At 38.2% G+C, this 21,271-nt stretch overlaps 1 protein-coding gene and 1 pseudogene across 2 annotated transcripts in view; one reads left to right on the top strand and one right to left on the bottom strand.

The window, feature by feature from the left end:
* Positions 1–21,271, bottom strand: part of LOC109443577 (uncharacterized) — a 318,204-nt gene that overhangs the window by 262,777 nt on the left and 34,156 nt on the right. For both annotated transcript variants that reach the window (XR_012489505.2, XM_088798895.1), the window contains exon 2: positions 11,288–11,389. The gene's annotated coding sequence lies outside the window, so the exon portion shown is untranslated. The remainder of the gene's footprint in view (positions 1–11,287; positions 11,390–21,271) is intronic.
* The window catches only part of LOC109443573 (heat shock protein HSP 90-alpha pseudogene), a 275,719-nt pseudogene that overhangs the window by 249,211 nt on the left and 5,237 nt on the right, over positions 1–21,271 (top strand).

Here is a 21,271-nt window from a genome sequence, read left to right as displayed (position 1 = left end):
TGTAATTCTATATAAATCTGATGATTTTTTTGTTCTGTTTCTTTAAAAAATGCCGTGGAATTTTGATGGGAGTTGCATTAAATCTGTATATTGGTTTTGGTAATATGACCATTTTAACTATGTTGATTCTTTCAATCCATAAACATGAAACATGTTTCCATTTCTTTGTGTCTTCTTCAATTTCTTTTAATAATGTCATAGTTTTCAGTGTACTTGGAGGTCCTTCACATCCTTTGTTAAGTTTATTCCTAAGTATTTTATTCTTTTTGCAATTGTAAAAGGAATTGTTTTCTTCATTTCTTTTTCTGAAATTTCATTGTTAGTATATAGGAACGTAATGGATTTTGTATCCTGCAACTTTACTATATTTTTCATTACTTCGAGTAGTTTTTTAGTGGAGTCTTTAGGGTTTTCTTTCTAAAGAATCATGTCATCTGCCAAAAGTCACAATCTGACTTTTTCATTCTCAATTTGGATGCCTTTTATTTCTTTCTCTTGCCTGATTACTCTGGCGAGGACTTCCAACACTATGTTGCATGGCAGTGTTGAGGGGAAGCATCCATGTCTTGTTCCTGATCATAGAGGAAAAACTTTCAGTTTTTCATCGTTAAGTATGATATTAGCTGAGGGTTTGTTGTATATGGCCTTTATTATGTTGAAGTACTTTTCCTTCTATATCCATTTGATTAAGTGTGTTAATCATAAAAGGATGTTGTATCTTGTCAAATGCTTTTTCTGAGTCTATTCATATGATCGTTTTATTTTTATCCTTTATTTTGTTTATGCAGTGTATCATGTAGTGTATAATTTGTGTATATTGGACCACCCTTGAGTCACTGGAATGAATGACACTTGATTGTGATGTATCATCTTTTTAACGTATTGTTGTATTCAATTTACTAGTATTATGTTTAGGATTTTTGCATCTGCATTCATCAGAGAGATTGGTCTGTAGTTTTCATTTTTTGTGTTACCCTTACCAGGTTTCGGTATCAGGGTAATGTTGGCCTCATCAAATGAGTTAGGAAGTATTGCCTCTTCTTCAAATTTTTGGAAGAGTTTGAGGACAGGTATTAAATCATCTTTGAATGTTTGGCAGAATTCACTAGTGAAACCTTCTGGTTCTGGATTTTTGCTTTTGGGGAAGTTTTGGATGATTGTTTCAATTTCCTTACTGTTGATTGGTCTATTTAGATTTTCCAGTTCTAAATGATTCAGTCTAGGAAGGTTATATATATCTAAAAACTTGTCCATTTCTTCTAGGTTTTTTAATTTTGTGGCATATAGTCTTTCATAGTATTAACGTATGATTCTTTGTATTTCTGTGGTATCCATCATAACTTCTTTCATTTCTGATTTTGTTTATTTGTGTCTTTTCTCTTTTTTTTTTCCTTAGTGAGTCTACCCAAAGGTTTGTCAATGTTATTAACCTTTTCTAAGAACCAGATCTTTGTTGCATTAATTTTTCCTATTGTCTTTTTGTTCTCTATTTCATTTAACTCTCCTCTAATTTTTATTATTTCCTTCCTTCTGCTGACTTTGGGTTTCATTTGTTCTTCTTTTTCTAGTTCTTTAAGATGTAGTGTTGTTTATCTGGGATTGTTCTTGTTTCTTAACATGTTGCATATGGCGGGGTTTAAATCCCTCACACCCCTCTGTTCCGGCAGGTTTTTAAAAGAAACTACTTTAAAATGCACTCTTCTCTTTAAAGCATAAATGCTTCTATGTCATTTATTATTTTTCTATGGATTTTTTAGGATTTACTCACCTATGATGTTAGTAATCCCTCCTGGTGTGATACTGTAGAAAGCAGCTTCCTTTGTGCAGTGGGACACAGCAAAAATTGCATATGTACCGAGTTTCACTTCTCACTTTTTTTGATGCGCACACTTTACACACCCGTGTGTGATATTTTTTCTTTCCTCTTCCCACTATGGGCTCCAGATGATACGTGGCCAAATCTCCCGAGAGCCTGGCCGGATTGTCTTCCTTGGGGGCCCGCTGCGCAGGCACTTTCACAGCTGGTTCCCTATCGCCACTCGTCTCACCTCCCTGTCTTGGCCTCTCACTGCTCTCTGCCCAATCTTTTGAAATTCTCGTTATCCGTCCTTAATGCATGGCTCAGAAAAAACGAAGATTCTCATGATCCGTATGCAACGTGTTAACATAGGCCTGTAATGATATAAATTTTCCTCTTAATACTGCTTTTGCAGTATCCCAAAAATTTTGATATGTTGTATTTTCATTCTCATTTATTTCTAGGTATCTTTTGATCTCTGTGACGATTTCTCCTTTGATTCAGTCATTCTTTAGTAGTATGTTGCTTAAGCTCTGCATACTTGTGGTTTTTCTCCCTATCTTTTTGTAGTTGATCTCCAATATCAAAGCATTGTGGTCAGAGAATATATTTGGTATGATTTCAATCTTCTTAAATCTGTTGAGGCCAGTTTTGTGTCCCAACATGTGTCCCAACATATCGTCATCTTGCTCATAGTTTTGTATCCTTTTGTCTTTTTGTTTCAGGTAAAATAAGCCCCTTCAGTATTTCCCACAATGCAGGCCTTGTGATGGAAAATTCCCTCAGCTTCTGTATATCTGGAAAGGTCTTTATAACTCCTTCATATCCAAAGGATAACTTCGCTGGATATATTATTCTTGGCTGGCAATTTATCTCTTTCAATAGCTTGAATATTTGATTTTGCTACCTCCTAGCTTGTAGAGTTTCTGATGAAAAATCAATCTAATATGCTTTCTTTTGTAGGTTACTGTCTTCTTTTCCCTGACTGCCTTGAGAATTCTTTGCCATTACTTTTTGACAGTTTCAATATAATGTGCCTTAGAGAAGGCCTTTTAGGATTGAGAAAACTAGGTGTTCTGTTTGCTTCTTGGACTTGAGGATCTAGTTCTTTCCATAGGTTTGGGAAGTTCTCATCTACTACTTGCTTGAATAGGCCCTCTGTGCCTTTCTCCCTGTCTTCTTCTAGTATATCCATTATTCTTGTGTTGCTCTTTCTGATGGAGTCAGATAGTTTTCGTATAGTTTTTTCATTTCTTTAAACTCTCAAGTCTCTCTCTTCTTCCATCTGCAGCATTTCCAAATTTCTACCTTCAATATCACTAATTCTTTCCTCCATTTGGTCCACTCTATTTCCTAAGCTCATTTCATTCTTCATCTCTTTTATTGAGTTCTTCAGCTCCAGAATTTCTATTTGTTTTTGTTTTTTCTTTATTTTATTTCGATCTCTTTGGTAAAGTATTCATTTTGTTTGTTGATTTTATTTCTGAGTTCATTATGAGCTTTTTTGCATCTTCTTGAGTTTTTACAGAACTGCAATCTTGAATTCTCTGTCATTTAAGTCACATATTTCCACGTCTTTAAGTTTATTTTCTGGAAATTTTCATTTTCTTTCTGAGATGCCTTGTTTCCCTGGCTATTCATGATAATTAATGAATTATTTCTCTTCCTTGGCATCAACGGGTATGAGTTCTGCATCAAGCTGAAATGAAAAGGTCTTTCTTTTATTTTCAAATAGATAGCACTGGACCATTGTATTTTGTCTTGTCCTTTTCTGGCTTCTCACAGTGTAACATTCCCTGTGGAGGTGGGCACTTCCTCTGTGACCAGGTCACCTGAGTCTCAGGGCACCACTCCCGTGGGAGGATGTGGCAGGCAATGGGGCTCTGAGCCCCTGAAATCCCACTCTTACCCCTGCAGCCAGATGCAGAACTGTGTGCCTGAGCACTCCTGAAATCAGCCACAAAAGGAGTGGGTGGGGTGGGCTTGGAGAGGCCGCTGTTGTGTTTGTGGCTTTGCTCTTCTCCAAATAATGACGACTGCCACACCAAAGCTGCCCACCTCTATATCTCCATTGTGATTAGCTGCAGTGTGTGTCTGCCACTCAGGAACTGTCTCTAGAGTTCTAAGGGCTGTAGATATTCTGCTCTTTACCCCGATATTCACTGCAAATGTATCTTCTGAGGCCCATTGCTAGCTGTGGGTGAATGGGAGAGGCGGCCAGGCTCTGTGGCTTTGTTTTCTGCCTGGCAGTGAGGGCTGCTAGACCAAAGCTGTTGGACTTCCCATATTGGGTCTTTGCCTCAATGGCTAGGTTCAGCTGTGTTATATGCTGATTACTCAGACAGGAATGCTCAGGGCCACAGTGAGTGTACTTTGCAGCCTGAATCCTCCCCTCTGCCAGGACTGCAGTGAGCTCCAGGTGCATCCACACACCCATCTCTGCTCTTCTCTCTTCCTTCCTCCCCTGTTTGCCCTGATTCATCCACCTTCAGATATTTTGATGTGCAAATCTTTCAGACATATTTGTGTGTTGCACAGAAAATCCTTTGTTGAATTATAGCTGTTCAACTTGAAACTTCAAAGGGAGAGATCAAGGGGTACCCCTCAAGTCACCAGGTTTCAGATGTCACCTCTCAGTATTTTCTATTTTAGATGATGGGTACTTCACTCTAAAATTTTCAGCATGCTAGAGGAGAACTAAGACAACTCTTAAAAGAACCCACGTCCACTTATTCAAGTATGGACGCCATCCAATCAATCCCCAAGTCCAATCAGTTTTATCTATTAAATATGTCTCAAAGTCATGAGTTTAGGGTTTTAAGTAGCCACTGCCTTAATCTTCCCACTTGGATTACAAAACAGCATCCTTTTTTACACATTTTTTTTTTCATTTTTTTAATTACAGTTGACATGCAATACTATATTAATTTCAGGTATACAACATAATGATTACATAAATATAAATAATATAAATATAAATATATATGAGAGGTGCCAAAGAAATGTATACACATGACTTACATTCATCTTTTGTTATCAGTATATATTGAATATTACAACTTTAATACAGATTTTTCCTTTCTTAAAATATGTATACATTTTCTTTGGCACTCTCTGTATATAGGAAGTGATCACGCTTCAATAAATCTAGTACCCATTTGACACTATAAATAGTTATTACAATATTGTTATAGTCTTTGTTTTAAAATCATTTTGTCAGCCAGCCCAGTGGCTCAGGCGGTTGGAGCGCTGAGCTCCTAACGCGAGGTCACTGGTTCAATTCCCACATGGGCGAGTGGGCTGTGTCCTCTACAGCTAAGATTGTGAACAACGGCTCTCCCTGGAGCTGGGCTGTCAGGCTTAGCGTGTGCTTCCATGAGCGGCTGGCAGCCAGTGTGAGTGGCTGTGTGTCGCCATGTAGTGCCGTAAGTGGCCAGCAGCCATGGAGAGCTGCCGTGAGCTGCTGAGCAGCTGTGAGCAGCCAACCAATGACAGATTCCCTCAGCCAGGGGGAGTGCAAGGCTCATAATACCAGCATGGGTCAGGAAGCTGTGTCCTACACAACTAGACTGAGAAACAATGGCTTAAACGGAGTTGGGGAGGGGGAGAGGCGGCGGAAAAAGGGGGGAAAATCATTTTGTCTAGTATAAGTATTGCTACTCCAGCTTTTTTGTTTTGTTTTGTTCCCATTTTCACATAATATTGTCTTCCATCCCTTTATTTTCAGTCTGTGTGTGTGTCTTTTAATCTGAAGTGTGTCTCTTGAAGGTAGCATATATAAGGGTCTTGTTTTCTTATCCATTCAGCCACCCTATGTCTTTTGATTGGAGCATTTAATTAATTTACGTTTACAGTAATTGTTGATAGATACGCAGGTATTGCCATTTTATTATTCATATTTTTTATCTTTACCTTCTTATCCTTAAAGAAGTCCCTTTAACATTTCTTATAATACTAGTTTGGTGGTGATAAACTCCTTTAGCTTTTTCTTATCTGGGAAGCTCTTTATCCGTTCTTTGATTCTAAATGAAGCTTTGCTGAGTATAGTAATGTTGGTTGTAGGTTCTTTTTCTCATTACTTTAAATATCTTGTGCCAATCCCTTCTGGCCCGAAAATGCTCTGTTGAGAAATCAGCTGACAGTCTTATGGGAGTTCTCTTGTAGGTAGATAACTGCTTTTCTCTTGCTGATTTCAAGATTCTGTCTTTGTCTTTAATCTCTGGCATTTTAATTATGATGTATCTTGGTGTAGGCCTCTCTGGGTTCATCTTGTTTGGAATCCCTATGCTTCCTTGGCTTGTATGTCTATTTCCTTCTCCAGGTTAGGAAAGTGTTCCATCATTATTTCTTTAAATAGGTTTTTAATTCCTTGCTCCCTCTCTTCTATTCTGGTATCCCTATGATGCAAATGTTGATATGCTTGATGTTGTCTCAGAGGCCTCTTAAAGTATCCTCATTTTTTTTTTAATTCTTTTTTTCTTTCTGCTGCTCTGATTGGGTGTTATCTGCTACTTTATCTTCCAAATTGCTGATTCAATCCTCTGCTTTTTCTAGTCTACTGCTCTTTCCCTCAAATGTATTCTTCATTTCAGTTATTACAGTCTTCATTTCTGACTGGTTCTTTTTTATGTTTTCTATCTCCATTGTTATGTTTCCTGTATCTTTGTTGAAGTTCTCCCTGAGATCATTGAGCATCCTTATAACCACTGTTTTGAACTTTGCATCTAGTAAATTGCTTGTCTACATTTTATTAAATTCTTTTCCTGGAGCTTTGTTCCGATATTTCACTTGCAACACATTTCTTTGTCTCATTTTGGCTTTATCCCTATGTTTGTTTCTAAGCATTAGGTAGAACTGCTATGTCTTGGGGTCTTGGTAGAGTGACTTTACATAGTACATGCACTATGAGGCCAAGTGGCACAGTCTCCCTGATCACTTGATCTGGATGCTCCAGGTGTGTTCCTTGTGTCTGTTTTGTGTGCCCTCCTGTTGTAGTTGAGCCTTGATTGGCATTGGCCCATCAATGGTAAGGATTGATCCTCCAGATAACTGGTTGTAAGGACTGGCAATGACTACAGTGGAGGAGCTGTTGTGCTGGGGCTGACACTACAGAGCAGGGTTTACTTTATCAGGGCTCTGGGGCCTGTCTAGTCTGCCCTTTGGGTTTGTTGTTTGTGGAGGTGGCTGAGTGGTGCTCTGGTGTGGTCTGAAGCTGGCCTACAGGTGAGTTAATTCTGGGGCCTCCTGGGGGGGGGGGTTATTCCAAGGTTAGCCTCTGCATGTGCCATGCTGGGGACACTTGGTATAAACTACAAAGTGATCTGCAGATGGTTCCCGCTTGTGCTGGGCTTGCAGATGCCTGGAAGAGGTATCAACTGAGGCTGGCTGCTGCTAGTGCCAGGCTTGGGACTCCTTAGCAAGAGGTATGAGGCACACCAAGGCTAGATACTGTTTGTTTGTGGTTAAGAGATTTTAGGAAAGTTCACAGCATGAACTAAAATAGAACGTTTATACGGAAAAGACATTGGAATCAGCTTGGCCCATAAATTGGATGGAGCGGGGTCTCAGGGAACCACCAGGGTGGGGTAAACAGTATTAGCAAGGTTGATGGAGAATCAGTTATGGCACCCACCTGTGTCTGTGTGCTGGGAAGGGGGAGAGCTCAACAAAAGAACAATGGCTTATGCTAGCACTTCTGTCTGGAAGAAAGCTGCCCCTCCAGCCCTCACTCTGAAGCCAGACAACTCAGTCTCTCTTTGTATGTCCCTGGTTCCTTCCAAACTGCTGCCACAGTGCTGGAGCTCAAAGTAATGAGTCTGTCAGCAAGTAAGTCTGTCTGTGGGCCCTTTAAGAGGAGCACCTGGGATTCCAGCTGCCTTCAATCTCACTCAGCCATACCCTCTGCTTGTTTTCACAGCCAGAAGTTATGGGGACTTCTCTTCCTGGCACTGGAATCCTGGGTTGGGGAGCCTGTTGTGGGGCTTGAATCCTAGTTCCTTAGGGGTAAACTCTGCAGCTGAGATATTTCTCCTGATTTTTAGCTGCCACACATGGATGTGGGACCAGCCCATTCCACATTTCTGCCCCTCCTACCAGTTTCGATATGACTTCTCCTGCATATCTTTCATTATAGGGCTTCCGTTCAGCTAGATTTCAGGCAATTCTCAATGACAGTTGTTCTGTAGTTTAGTTGCAATTTTGATGTGGTCACTGGAGGAGGAAAGCACAGCATTTACCTTCTGCCATCTTGCCAAGTATCTTCTTAAATGTTCTCCCCACATTGACTCTTTTTCCTTCAGATACATTCTCCAGTCTACAGCAGAATGATATTCTAATATGCCATTCCAATAATGTCCCTCTATTAATTAAAGATATATAGTGGCTTACCTTTGCTCATAAAATTCTGGTCCCTAATGTTACCTAATGGCCACCTGTGTTTTGGCCTCTGCCTAGCTTCCCAACTTCATCTTGAACCACTCTTGCTTTTGCTCTTTCCACTTCAACCCCACAAAACTCTTGTTAGTTTCTTGAATGTGCCAAAGCCCTTTTTGCCTCAGAGCCCCTTCTTAAGCATCATTCTGATTTCAGATCAAAGGTCACTTACTTGAGGGTGGTCTCCCAGTCCCTCTAGTCTAAGAGAGGTTCTCCTGTTACAAATTTTCATAGCTCTCTGCACTTTTCCATCCTAGCACATGTCATAATTACATATTTAATTTACTTATTTGTTTAATGTTTCTCTTCTACAATACCCTGTAAGCACCCTGAAAGCAGGAAACATAGTAGTGGTCCTCCGTATTATATCTCAACACTTAACTTAAAACCTTGTACATAGTAGAAATTCAATAACTATTTACTGCATGATAACAGTGTCAACATAAGAAACATCCCAATCTATACAGAAATTTTACAAAAATTTATTTGAACCAAATAGAGAATACACCTGGAGAAAGATCTCAACAGACTGAAATAAATCCTTTGGAGAATAACAGTTTGGAGTTTCTTTTATGCATTTGAGAATTAGGAGGGATTACATGAAGGTGGGAGAACACAAGATAAGGATCAGACTACAGGATACTAAGGAACATGTGCTCTCTCGAGTATGTTCACAGTATTAGAAGGGGGAAGGTCTGAAAGGGGGCATTTGAAAGGTGTGTTAACCTAGAGGCACAGAAACAAAGGCATTCTTAAGGCAAAGATAATCATTTTACTGAAGAAGTTATATGCCTGGGATGTGACTACCCACCATGACTGCCCAGTTAAGGAATTTATGATCAGATCACACTTTCCATAGAATTCCTTTTCATCTACAATTCCCACTTTTGGTCATAAATCAATCTGAAGGAAGAATTGATGACCAATCTTTTGGTTGGATGGTGTGGTATCACAGTGCAAGGAAGGGTAATTCCTGGGAGATCTCTATATTGAGGTAGTCTTGTTGACCATGGGAATGGGGCAATACTGTTACCATAGGATATGAGTTGAGGCTGAATTTTCCCAAAAGGAAAGGGCAGGCAAATGGCAGTCAGTCAGGTCTTATGGCCTTCATTGTGAAAAAAATACTCTAGATCATTTCTATATTGTGAACTATTATGATCCAAATTTTGCCTACTATCTCATTTTTTTGTATTAGGCATCTAGTATAACATTCACTTACACAATAAAAAGGTAATTAAAAGTTATCTTATATATCTTCTTTAGTTTGGCAATATGCAACATGTCCCCTTTCAATAATGTCAGCTCCTAAATTCCTTCATCTAACTTAAGTCTAGCTTAAATACACCATGGTGCATGAAGGAATATAAAAACCAATATGCCAGGGAGCCAGGATGAACGAAGCAGCCATCTTGGGTTTTCCATTGCCTGACTATTTGTTTAATTTACAACCATTGTTTACCTATACAATATACCCTAGAAGTTTTTCATCACTTATTTTACAATGTTTCCCAGGCGATTTAACATTTAAAAAAACAAATCATTTGAGCTGTTCCAGGGGCCCTTCTGGAACAGTGCAAAGTTATTCCTACGTATGTTGGTATTTTAACCTTTAAAAACTCATTTTCTAATGAAAACTAAGAAGTAAGCATTAGCATTCTGTAGCTTGACAGATATATAAAGACATTTTCTAACCTCTAGAAACACATTCCACAGATACCAAAATCAGTTATTAACATAGACTTATTTTTATAAAACCTAAGCAAGATAAAGACATATCTGTTTTACTTAAACCAACAAGCTTAAGCTAGCTTTTATCTAAAAGGATTAATCTTAGATCACATGAACTTGAAAAGCGTTTGAGTTAGTTTCTACATTTCTGAGAATTTTAGAATACCCATTCCTTACAAGCACTTGACTTTAAATTAATTTTAATAATATGATCTGGAGGTAGAAAATTATCTCTTTACAACATACATATATAAAACACATAGACAGACACAAAGAGAGATCTAAAAGAACAGTTGGATCCAAATTTTGTTTTATAGGCACTTACAATTTGTATCTGTCCTTGACAAGTCAGGTTCCAAATGACCTTCTGTCTTTTAAAATAAGGAGAGCCATATTTAATACCGCAAAGAATTGGGTTGACACCTAAACAATATCATAAGTTGATCCATTTATCTAAATCCTCTTTTTGAAGCTTCAAGAGACCAATTAAATATGCTTTCCATTCTTTCCGCCTAATTTTATAGCCGGGTTTTTCTAACTGTGCATGTAAAAATGAGAAGTATCAAAGGATGCGCATCTCAGCCATCTTCCTACATGAGTATCAATGGGAGGCTGACTGTCGTGGGCCTTGTCGGCTGGGAGGCACAATTTCCCATTTTAATGTTGATTTCTGTAAAGTCTGAACAAACTTCCAGGGAAAACCAGCCTTTACATGCACATGTTCAGACGAACCAAATGTGGTGAATAGCCCTATAGGGCTGTTTCATGCCCTAGAGGAAATTTTTCCTCAGGATCTCCACAAAGATTCTTAGTCACCTAAGAATACCAGAGCAAGGGCCAGCGAGAGCTTACCAGGCACCCTGAAACTGTGCTGCTTTGCAAGGCACAGGCCCCTCTCCCTTTCAGGGTGAACCCATTCCAAGGCACCCTGCCCTTCTCCCCAGGGATACCATGGGCTTCTCTGGGATCAGCTGCATATCACACTGCACTGGACACCTTGCTACCCTTATCTCCTCCACTCCAAATTCAGGATCTGTAACAACTACTGTCACCCTATTGGCTATTTGGGTTGGGGAAGAAAGTGTTCTTTCTCTTTGGGAACTAGAGAGAGTTCGGTCTCTCATTTAACCAGCAAAGATTTTGTTCAGACTCTCAGTAAGCAGTCCAATTAAAAAGCCAAAATTAAAAGCAGCGATCCATTTTACTTTCCTTTCCCTGAGTCATCTCAACACTTACCCACCTGCAGGATTTTCTAAAAACAGCTCAGATAAAGTCATGGCCTGCTAATTAAAGCAAGGAAGCCTGGAATTCCAAGAGAAAACTCACCCAAGTTCACCTGATGCAAAGTGGGGAGTTGGTGGGACACAATGGGCCCTTGCTTGTAGCAGGTCCAGTCCGCAGGGGTCCTGGGTGGGCTTCTTCGGAATCCTGCCGCACGACACCAAGGAAATGTCAATGTAAGAAATGGCCCAACCGGTACAGAATATTTACAAAAATTTATCTGAGCCAAATAGAGGATTCACCTGGATGCAAGATCTCAAGAGACTGAGATAAATGCTTCAGAATAATAGCTTGGAACTTTCTTTTATGCAGTTCAGATTGTGTAGAGCATCCCCTGCAAAGTATATTTTGTGAGAGCAAGAGTGACTCCATTTTTGAATGAGCAAGAGTTACTCCATTTTTGTGTGGGACTGTGCTAAGGAACACCCAAAGAAGTAAACAAGAACCAGATGGCCATGGAGTGGCTGCATGGACTGGTAGGACAGGGCATACCCTCATTTGCCCCAGCCTGCAGAACTAAGAACACAGCACTTTGGAACAGCAGGGAGCCGGTCTTGCTTGAGAGGTGACCATGCTGCCCCTCTGCTCTGAGAACCACTTCTCCCACTCGGCCTGAACCTCTGCCAGACTGACCACCCAGACCAGCCACCCTCCTCGCTCCATCAGGACCTCGAATTGACTCTCGGACTCGTTCGTTACCCCTCATTAGAGAGATTATATTCTTAGTGTTATTGCTGTGTGTATTGGATAGTTGTAACCTACGTTACTGTGTGAAGAGCGCATTGAAAGGCACCTGAATCTGTAAACTGCCTAAATTCTGCTCAGGCCATAGACTACTGCGGATACCTTGGTCGGTGCCCAGTAGCCCCCAGGAGTCCAAGAGCCTCTCAGTAGATGAAAGGCCACTGACTTGCAGAAAGAGACTGCAGCATGGGCTGTGAGCCTAGCAGTTCCTCGCGACAGATTAAGGAGGGATTACATGAAAGTAGGAGAAAGCAAGGTGGGAATCGGATAGTGAAGGTAATGTGCTCTCTTGAGTATGGTCACATTTTAGAAGGAAGGGTCTGAAAGGGGGCATTTCAAAGGTGTGTTAACCTAGAGACACAGAAACAATGGACAGGGTTTGCTTAAGGCAAAGATAAGCCTTTTACTAAAGAAGTTATAGGCCTGGGGCGGGACTACCCACCATGACTGCCCAGTTAGGAATTTATGATTAGATCACCCTGAGAGGTTACTTTTCATAGGACCCCCTTTTCATTCACAACAGCATGAGATGAGAAAAAACAGTCAAATGTTGGCATAGGGAATTTGGACAATATTTAAGAGCATTTTTTGAAGCATCAATGAACATTGGAATGGGGTCCTAAAACAAAGTTGTGGAATCATCTCCTGTGGAGACTCTTAAAAACAGAGTCTGTACATATACACATACACACATACATATATATATACATACATATATACATATATATATATATATATATATATATATATATATATCCAGAGAGAGGTCTACACTGCCCAATATGGTCACCATTAGGCACATGTGGCTATTGCATTCTTGGAATGTGACCAGTCCTAGTTGAGATGTCTCATAATATTAAATGCACAATAGATTTCAAAATACTGAAAGAAAAGTAAAATATCTCATTAATAATTTTATATTGATTACATGTTGAAATAATATTTTGGTTATATTGTTAAATAAAATATATTGCTAAACTTAATTTTATCTCTTTTGACATTTTTAAGATGTGACTACTAGGAAATTTAAAATACTATGTAGTTACATTACATTTCTATTAGACCATGATGGTCTACAGTATTTCAGGATACTACTACCCAAAGCATGATCTAGTGGGAAAAGCTGTTGACACAGATTTGAACGCTGTAAGAAGTCAGGAAGGATGTGCTGTTAGTAATGTGATTCTTTCTTCCAATACCCCCACCCCGTAGCTGTGCCTGTGCTACTTCACCGCACATCCAAATAGCTGTTCAATATATTGCCCACTTACTGAAACAATCTCTACAAACTGAATTTCAAAGCCCCTCCTCATACTGTTATTTAGTCAGTATTCCAAAGACTGACAAAAAGTTTGCAAAGTTCAGCTTTCTTACTTTACTAAATTCTAAATGGTCAGTTTGTTCATAGACTGCTTGGGACAGTTTGGCATGATGAATCATTTGTACTCTAACTAGGAACCAAACAGTAGCTCTGTTTGGAGCTGTAATCACAGGATTATACGGATTCTCTTCACACCTCTGAAAGCTTCACCCCTCCTCAGAGTTTTCCTTGTATTCCTACGGCAATTTGCCAATGTTGTTTTTACATGTTGTCTTCCTCTTAAGATCCTGAAGCAAATGAATGTATGGATTTAAGTTGGTATCCTTAGCATCTAACTTAGCACGATGCCTGCCACAAAGCAGGCACTCAAATCTTCTCTAGAATTTGTAGAATAAACGAATTTTTTCCTGACTCTGATCATGCCTTGACTCTAACCTCAACACTTACTATAGATTCAATTTATAGGTTTGTAGTTAATGAACCATTGTCCAGGGATTGTTTTAGGACCATTTCGTGCGTATGTGTTTGGAATGGCTAAATCAAAGCTAGAGTCTTCAACCTCCTATAATGCCTAGGGCTATGCTTTAAGCATTTCACAGGTTCAATGTATACTAACTGAAAAATTGTAATCTTTAGACCAAACACTATTCCCATGTACGGGTGAAGGTCCTGACCCATGATTGTTCTTAGCATACCCCACTTACTGCACAACACTAAGCTTATGTATAAAATTATTATTCATACAATTTAGCAAGTGTATCTCTAAAATGTAAGCTACAGTTTAAGATAAGCTGACACCACTGAAATATGAAGGCCAAGTGAGTCCTTCCAAACATAAACTCTAAAGGACATAAAGATATTGAAAAACTACACCAAGAGTATGTACTGCAAAATTTGTCTGAGGCAATTAGGTCGAGGTGAGTAAAGCAACAAAGTAGTGGCATGTACATGATGGACTAACATGTACAAACATCATGTTTGACCAGCTGAAATCAAGCCTTGCTTCTGCATAAGGACACGAGACGTGCAGTGGTATGCCTGCTGGCTGCCAGAAATCAACACAGGAAGACAGATAACCTTGGGTTGGCAGCCCGAGAGAGTTGCTTTGTTTCAGCAAAAGCATCAGGCAGCCTAACTAGGTAAGGACAATGCAGCAAATTTATAAATTTTGCTAATCAGAGGGCAATCCAAGTGTATTCTTGGGCTGAGGTCAACATCTGAATGAAATCTGACCGTTAACCACTGAGGTATAAGTAAATTAGAAATTCAGTTTGGGGAATTTCTGGATGATTCTCATAAAGGAGTCACAATCTCAAGACAGAAAAGATTTTGCATCACAGCGGGTCTTTCTTCCACACAGTAGGCCAGGCAGCAACCACAAGACAGTTTTCTAATTACAAAAGGGGTGCATGTGTATGTGTGTGTGTTCCTCCAAATATTGTAAACCTAAAAAACCAACATTTATATATATATAAATGATATAAATAAATGGCTGGCCTGGCTTATGTCCAGGCATTATTTGTATCCTTGGCGGCTATCGACTATCTTAGCAAAGCTCTAGAGAAAATGTGTATGAAGAAATTGCAATCCCATTTCAGTAATTGATAGATTGTGGGTCATAGGCATTGTGGCAGTCACAACCTCTAGCCATTTCATTTTTCCATAAATAAAGGAATACTCCATTGATGCAGATTCAACTAGGGGCATAAACATTATCTGTGCCAACACATCCTTTTCTTGCTAAGAACTGCAATTTGTCATTTCCCAGACAATCAATGTTGCAAAGAGGTCCCACACAAACTCATATAAGCCTATCTATTTAACCCATTGTGTGGCTGAGATGCTACAGAAGGAGAAAATGAGAGATAACAAGAGAAGGGACAGGAAGGAAAAATGGGATTCTACAGAGCAGCGGTCATACATAGGAAAATTCCAAGGGGAATTATAAATTAATTTGAGCTATATTATGAGTTAATTATGATACTGGATTATCTGAGAACCCAACTACCATTTGTAATAATGTTTCTATGGGGAATGTATCTGAAATAATTTTCTGAAATAAAATCTGTTTTATATCACTTTTTGCCTAGAAAAAGATTAAAATGAAGAGCAATAAAAGGGTAGTTATGGCTAGTAAAAACGTAAAAGGAATTCAATCATCCTCCCCTACTTTTTGGAGATACAGGCAAGTAAACGAAGCATTTGGTGTACTAAATGCTTTAACAAAATGTGCAATGACATGGAGAACACATGAGGGGCATCTAACTCAACTTGATGAGGGTAGAGAGGTGAGGAAGGTGTGAAGGAATGATTTGAGAGAACTGAAAGAAGGTAAAGTGCAGACAAAAATATTCTAGGCAAAAAAATAAAAAAACAAAATAATACTTCTGGAGGCATAAGAAATAATAGAGTCAAGGAAGACTCCCCAGATTCTGGTTTTAGCTCCAGGAACATAGTAGTACCATCCATCAAGAAACAAAACAAAGAAGAGGTCTATCTTGAGGAGGACAATGTGAATTTCATTGTGGATTTGTGAGTCAGAGGTACTTAAGGAACATACAAGAGTTGGTATCTATGAGTCCTGTAGATATCTGGAGCTGAGGCTCACGAGACTTCTGGGCTAGAGACACAGATTTTTAAGTCACAGAGACAGTAATTGTAGGTTTTGGAGAAAACAAGTCCCTCCCCCCAGGAGTGTAATAATGTGGTTCCTAGACAAGAACCTCCAAAGAATGGGTAACAAAGGAAGAATGACCAGAATGGTTGGAGGAAAAACAAAAGATGCCACTAAAGCAAAATAAAAGCATTTCAAGAAGGAAAGTGCGATCAACAAGGATGATCAAGTAAGATGAGGACTGATAAGTATCCACTGGATTTAGTCATAGGGGGCCACCGGAAGCTTTGGTGAGAGCAATACAGTGGAGGAGTACAGCAGGACAGAAACTGAATTGTGGTAGACTAAGAAGTAAAGGCAGGTAGATAGACAATTCTCAAAAAGTGTATCTGCCAAGATGTACTGGGAGTAACATGTACTGGATGTAACATGTTCTTGATGGAAAGCTTTTGCTTCATTTTGCTTTATTTACATTTTTAAATAAAGGAGCTAGCAAGAGAAGGGAAGAATTTGAAGATACAAGAGAGAAGAGGATAATTAAGAAACTGAGGGAGTTATAAAGGATAGAAAGAATGGGATCCAGAGCCTTGGGTAAGAAGACTACATCCGTCATTAGAGGACAAAATACAAGAAAAAAACAGAGGAAGACTAGGATATGTGAGCTAAGTTTGTTGGGTGGAGTTGAGGGTGTTCTTTCTGATAATTTCTAATTGTCTCTGTGAGCAACAAATGAGCTCATTAGATGAGGAGAGGTGTGAGTGAGGTGTAGAGTGGCTGCTTTGAGGAGACTGGAGAGTGGGAAACAGCTAAAAACTTGCCAAAAACACTGCCAAGAGCCTAGTAAGATTGTGTGGTTTTCAACAGCAGCTGGTTCAAGTGTTGGCTTTGCTTATGAGCTCTAACTGCTAAGATTTGTGGACTGGGAGAAAATAGAGAAGTGAACAAACAATGTTCCTATGAGATGGAAGAATAATTGTTGAGGGAAGAGACTGAGAGATCTGAAATAATTAGACACTTAAATTTAAGATTACAAAAGTAGAGCAATTCCAGGTGATGGTAAGATTCAGAGCTTGGTCACTGGAGTAAGAGGCTGAAGTTGTTGGAGATAAGTATCATGGGAATTGATAAGATCACAGAAGTGAGATACTACTCCTGTTGGATAAGGTATAAAAGTCACTCAGAACACCGGTAAAAATTACAGCAAAAAAACCAATAAACAGATTGTCTTTAATTAACGTATGGAAAAGCTGTGATAAATGCCAAAATTGAAGTGTTTAAAAAAAAAAGAAGAAGAAAAGAAAAGAGAGAAGGAAGATGTCATGAAGACATAAAACCAACCTGAAGAATTTCCAATGGCCAAAGCTTTTTGAGCAACAAAACAAAAATAGTACTGGATTATAGCACAAAAAGTAAAATAAATATCCACAAGTTTATACTGATATAAATAAGTGATTAAATAAATAAGTAGGAAAGAAGGGACAAATATTCCATATAGAATAATTTTAAATAATAAATGTAGAAGGAATGAGGAAAATAGAAAATCACCACAGCAATCATCATGGATAAATGCTAAAAGTTGGCATCACAACATTAAAAAGAAACAGAATATTTACATAGCCTCAGACTATCTTCCCCAACATATTTATTTATTACTGCAGTGATTTTAATGTATGTCCAAAAATTTTTCAATATTTCTCCAGGAGGCAGAGCTTAACTCTCCTCCCCTTAAGTGTAGACTAGACTTAGTGACTCACTTCTACCCAGAAAAAATATGAAAAGAGGAAAAAATAGTAAGTTTACAGTAGAGAAATGCATCCAACACCACCTTAACCAAGTGATCAAGGTGCAGATCACAGGCACAAAGCAATGATGACATCATGCTAATATGATGTGTTGGGAAGGGTACTTCACTTCTGTGATCATGTCTTCCTCAAATCCATAACCCCAGTCTAACCATGAGAAACATCAGCCAAACCCAAATTGAGGGATGTTCTACAAAACATCTGACCGGTAATCTTTGAAAGTGTCAAAGTCATGAGGAACAAGAAAGGCTATGAAATAAGGAAAGGCAGACTGAAGCAGACTAAGGGGAGATGACACCTAATTGCAATGTGGATTGGATCTTGGGGAAAATAGACATTAGTGGAAAAACTGGTGAAGGAAGTCCAAACAAAAATCTGTTGTTTAATTCATTGCATTGTACCAAGGCTAATTTCTTAGTTTTGATAAATGTACCAAGGTTAGATAAGAGATTAACATCAGGGGAAATTCGCTGAAGGGTATATGAGAACTCGGTATACTTCGTCACAACTGTTTTATAAATACAAATTATTTCAAAATAAAAAAATTAAGAGAAAAGCTTTAATGGATGAGTAGTTAGGGCACCAGAACATTATCATGAAAAGACTAAGGGTGTAATGACTGTCAAAGCTGGCGAGCATGAGGTTCAACGGAATAGGACGTTTTACAGGATGGTGAAGAAGGAGTCACCTGGAAAAGCATTATGGAGTAAGGTGTGAGGTACCAGGCTATTAACTCTGTGTTACAGCCTAACATTTATTGGACTTGATGCTGTTACTATGTCTGGAGGTCAAATAAGGATTAAAAAGTGTTCACTGCATTTGGTAATTATCTGATCCAAGTATTATGTGGATGACTGGTCCTGATTAGAAGGGCCATCATCCTTGAAATTTATCAGTATCAGTCAGCTCCATTCCATTATCCATAGCAGATCTATGCTATTTCCTGCTTCAAAGTTTGCAGCCCCCATGTACAAAGTTTTATAAGTGATCTAAGGAAAGCTACAAAGTTTTATAAGTGATCTAAGGAAAGCTACAAGTCCTAAGCTGTTTTGCATAGTGGAAATGACCGACATGTTTGGAACCTAGTGAATGGTCAAGTTTTCTACTCTTTCCAGCTTTTCTCACCTTTGATTGCCTCCTACCAAGGAGTAAGATTTCAACAAAGTGCTGTAAATATTAGGTCACACCAGCAAAAATTTAACAAGGAAAGGAATTTAAAAAAAAAATTGAGTTGAGTGTCTATAAAGTATTTAAACTAGTAACAGATAGCTTTGCATAAATTACCTCAACAGGATCATTTTGAAAATATGAATAAAAACATGTAAAATTAGAGACAGTAAATACTATTCACTTTGCTAATTTAAAAAATAATAATGTATACTACTCTAAGATTTAGGAAAACCAAGGGTTGAAAGAATGGGAAGGAAAATTTTTTAAGGTACTGACTAACAGGTAGACACAATAGCTTTAGACATCTTTTAATTCAACCCATGCTGTATTTATCATGAGTAAGAGCTGGCTCACAACCATGGCAGAATCACAACAGCAAACAGAGAGCCATGTGACAAAGGAGAATTTGTGGCAAAGGCTCAGCGTAGACAATGTTCATCACAACCAACAAAACAACTCAACTCTGGAATAATATTCATCACAAAGTTCCAAAAAGAGAAAAACAAGAACTGCTAACTTTTCACTTGATGGATCAGTCTGACAAATACAACTAGAATTAAAATGTATGATGATCAATAAGTGAAAGACAAATATTAGATTAGCTAGACAGACAGATAGGTATAAAATGATAATAAATGTATTCTAGAAACCAAATCTGAAACTTCAGTTTATAATATCCATTAGGTTAATAAAAAATGAAAAGGCTTTTTCTAAGACTAACAATATTTGAGTGCTTAAATAAACAATAGAAAAACAACCGCAATAAACCAACATTACAGATTTTTTCTTGACTTTTGAGAAGCTTAAAGCGCTTTAAACCTAATGTCAGTTCCACTCTCAGAGAATTAAGTCAGAATCAGCATCATTAATAAATAAATCTGTTCAAAAGCACATGGCAAAAATGACTGACCCAAATCAGATCCTAGTAGAGTGAGTATTGTATGCAACACAGAAGAGTTACAGTGAAAACCTGGAAAGGCATAATTTTTTTTTTAGTAGCAAAAGATCATAAGCCAGAAACAAAAGAAAATTGTTAAGACAGAGATCCAAATCTCAAAATAGAAGATTTAGTGCCACCATTACAATCCCCCTGTCTTAACAAAAATGAAAAATTTGAACAGAAGGGGGACTTGTAAGCTTTAATTTAGATGGTCCTTGACTAATAACAGAAATTTTGATAACTATCACATTCATGTTTTCCTAGTAATTGTCTCTAAAATAATAAATGCAGTATTCTCACATAATTCAAATTTTAAGACAAATTTAACACATAGTATGGGCCATATAATTCATTGGGATAGAGGTCATATAATACCTACATTTCAAATTATTCTAGTTAAATCAATAAACATGTTCAGATAATTTTATTCACTTTTGACACTGACACAACCAGGATTTTTTTTTTAATCTTTTTTATTGAAACACACATATAGAGAAGTGTACATATCTTTTTTGTTTGTTTTTAATAGACTTTATTTTTAGAATAGTTTTATGTTCACAGTAATATTGAGCAGAAGGTACAAAGATTTCCCACAACCTCCCTTCGCCCACATATGCACAACCTTGCTCCCCGCACAGTACCATCCTCAACATGACTGCTATGTTTGTTAAAACTGGTGAACCTACATTGACACATCATTATCACCCAAAGTACATAGTTTTCATTAAGGTTCACTCTTGGTGTTGTACATTCCATGGATTTGGACAAATGTATAATAACATGTATCCATCATTATAGTAACATACAGAGTATTTTCACTGCCCTAAAAGTCCTCTGTGCTCCACCTATTCATGTCTCCCTCTCCCCATCCCCAGGCAACCACTGATATTTTTTTTTCTGTTCCATACTTTTTGCCTTTTCCAGAACATCACATAGTTGGAATCAAGCAATATGGAGCCTTTTCAGATTGGCTACTTTGACCTAGTAATATGCATTTAAGCTTTCTCCATGCCTTTTCATGGCTTCATGTAGCACATTTCTTTTGAACACTGAATTTTATATTCCATTGTCTAGATGTACCACATTTTATTTATCCATCCACCTACTGAAGAATATCTTAGTTGCTTTCAAGTTTTGACAATTATGAATAAAGCTGATATAAGCATCCATGTGCAAGTTTTTGTGTGAACATAAGTTTTCAGTTCTTTGTGAGTCCTGGATCACAAAAGTGTATTTCGTTTTGTAAGAGATCGCCAAACTGTGTTCCAAAGTAGTTGTACCATTTTGCATTCCCACCAATAATGAACGAGAGTTCTTGTTGTTCCACATCCTTTCCAGCATTTGGTGTCGAAAGCATTTTAATTTTGGTCATTTTGATAGGTGTGTAGTGGTATCTCATTGTTTTAATTTACACTTTCCTGATGATCTATGATATGGA

The sequence above is a fragment of the Rhinolophus sinicus genome, chromosome 5 (genome assembly GCF_057876585.1).
Source record: "Rhinolophus sinicus isolate RSI-liver-muscle chromosome 5, RSI-T2T, whole genome shotgun sequence".
NCBI lineage: Eukaryota > Metazoa > Chordata > Mammalia > Chiroptera > Rhinolophidae > Rhinolophus > Rhinolophus sinicus.
Note: the sequence above shows the minus strand (reverse complement) of the source record. Positions and strands in the feature narration are given on the sequence as shown.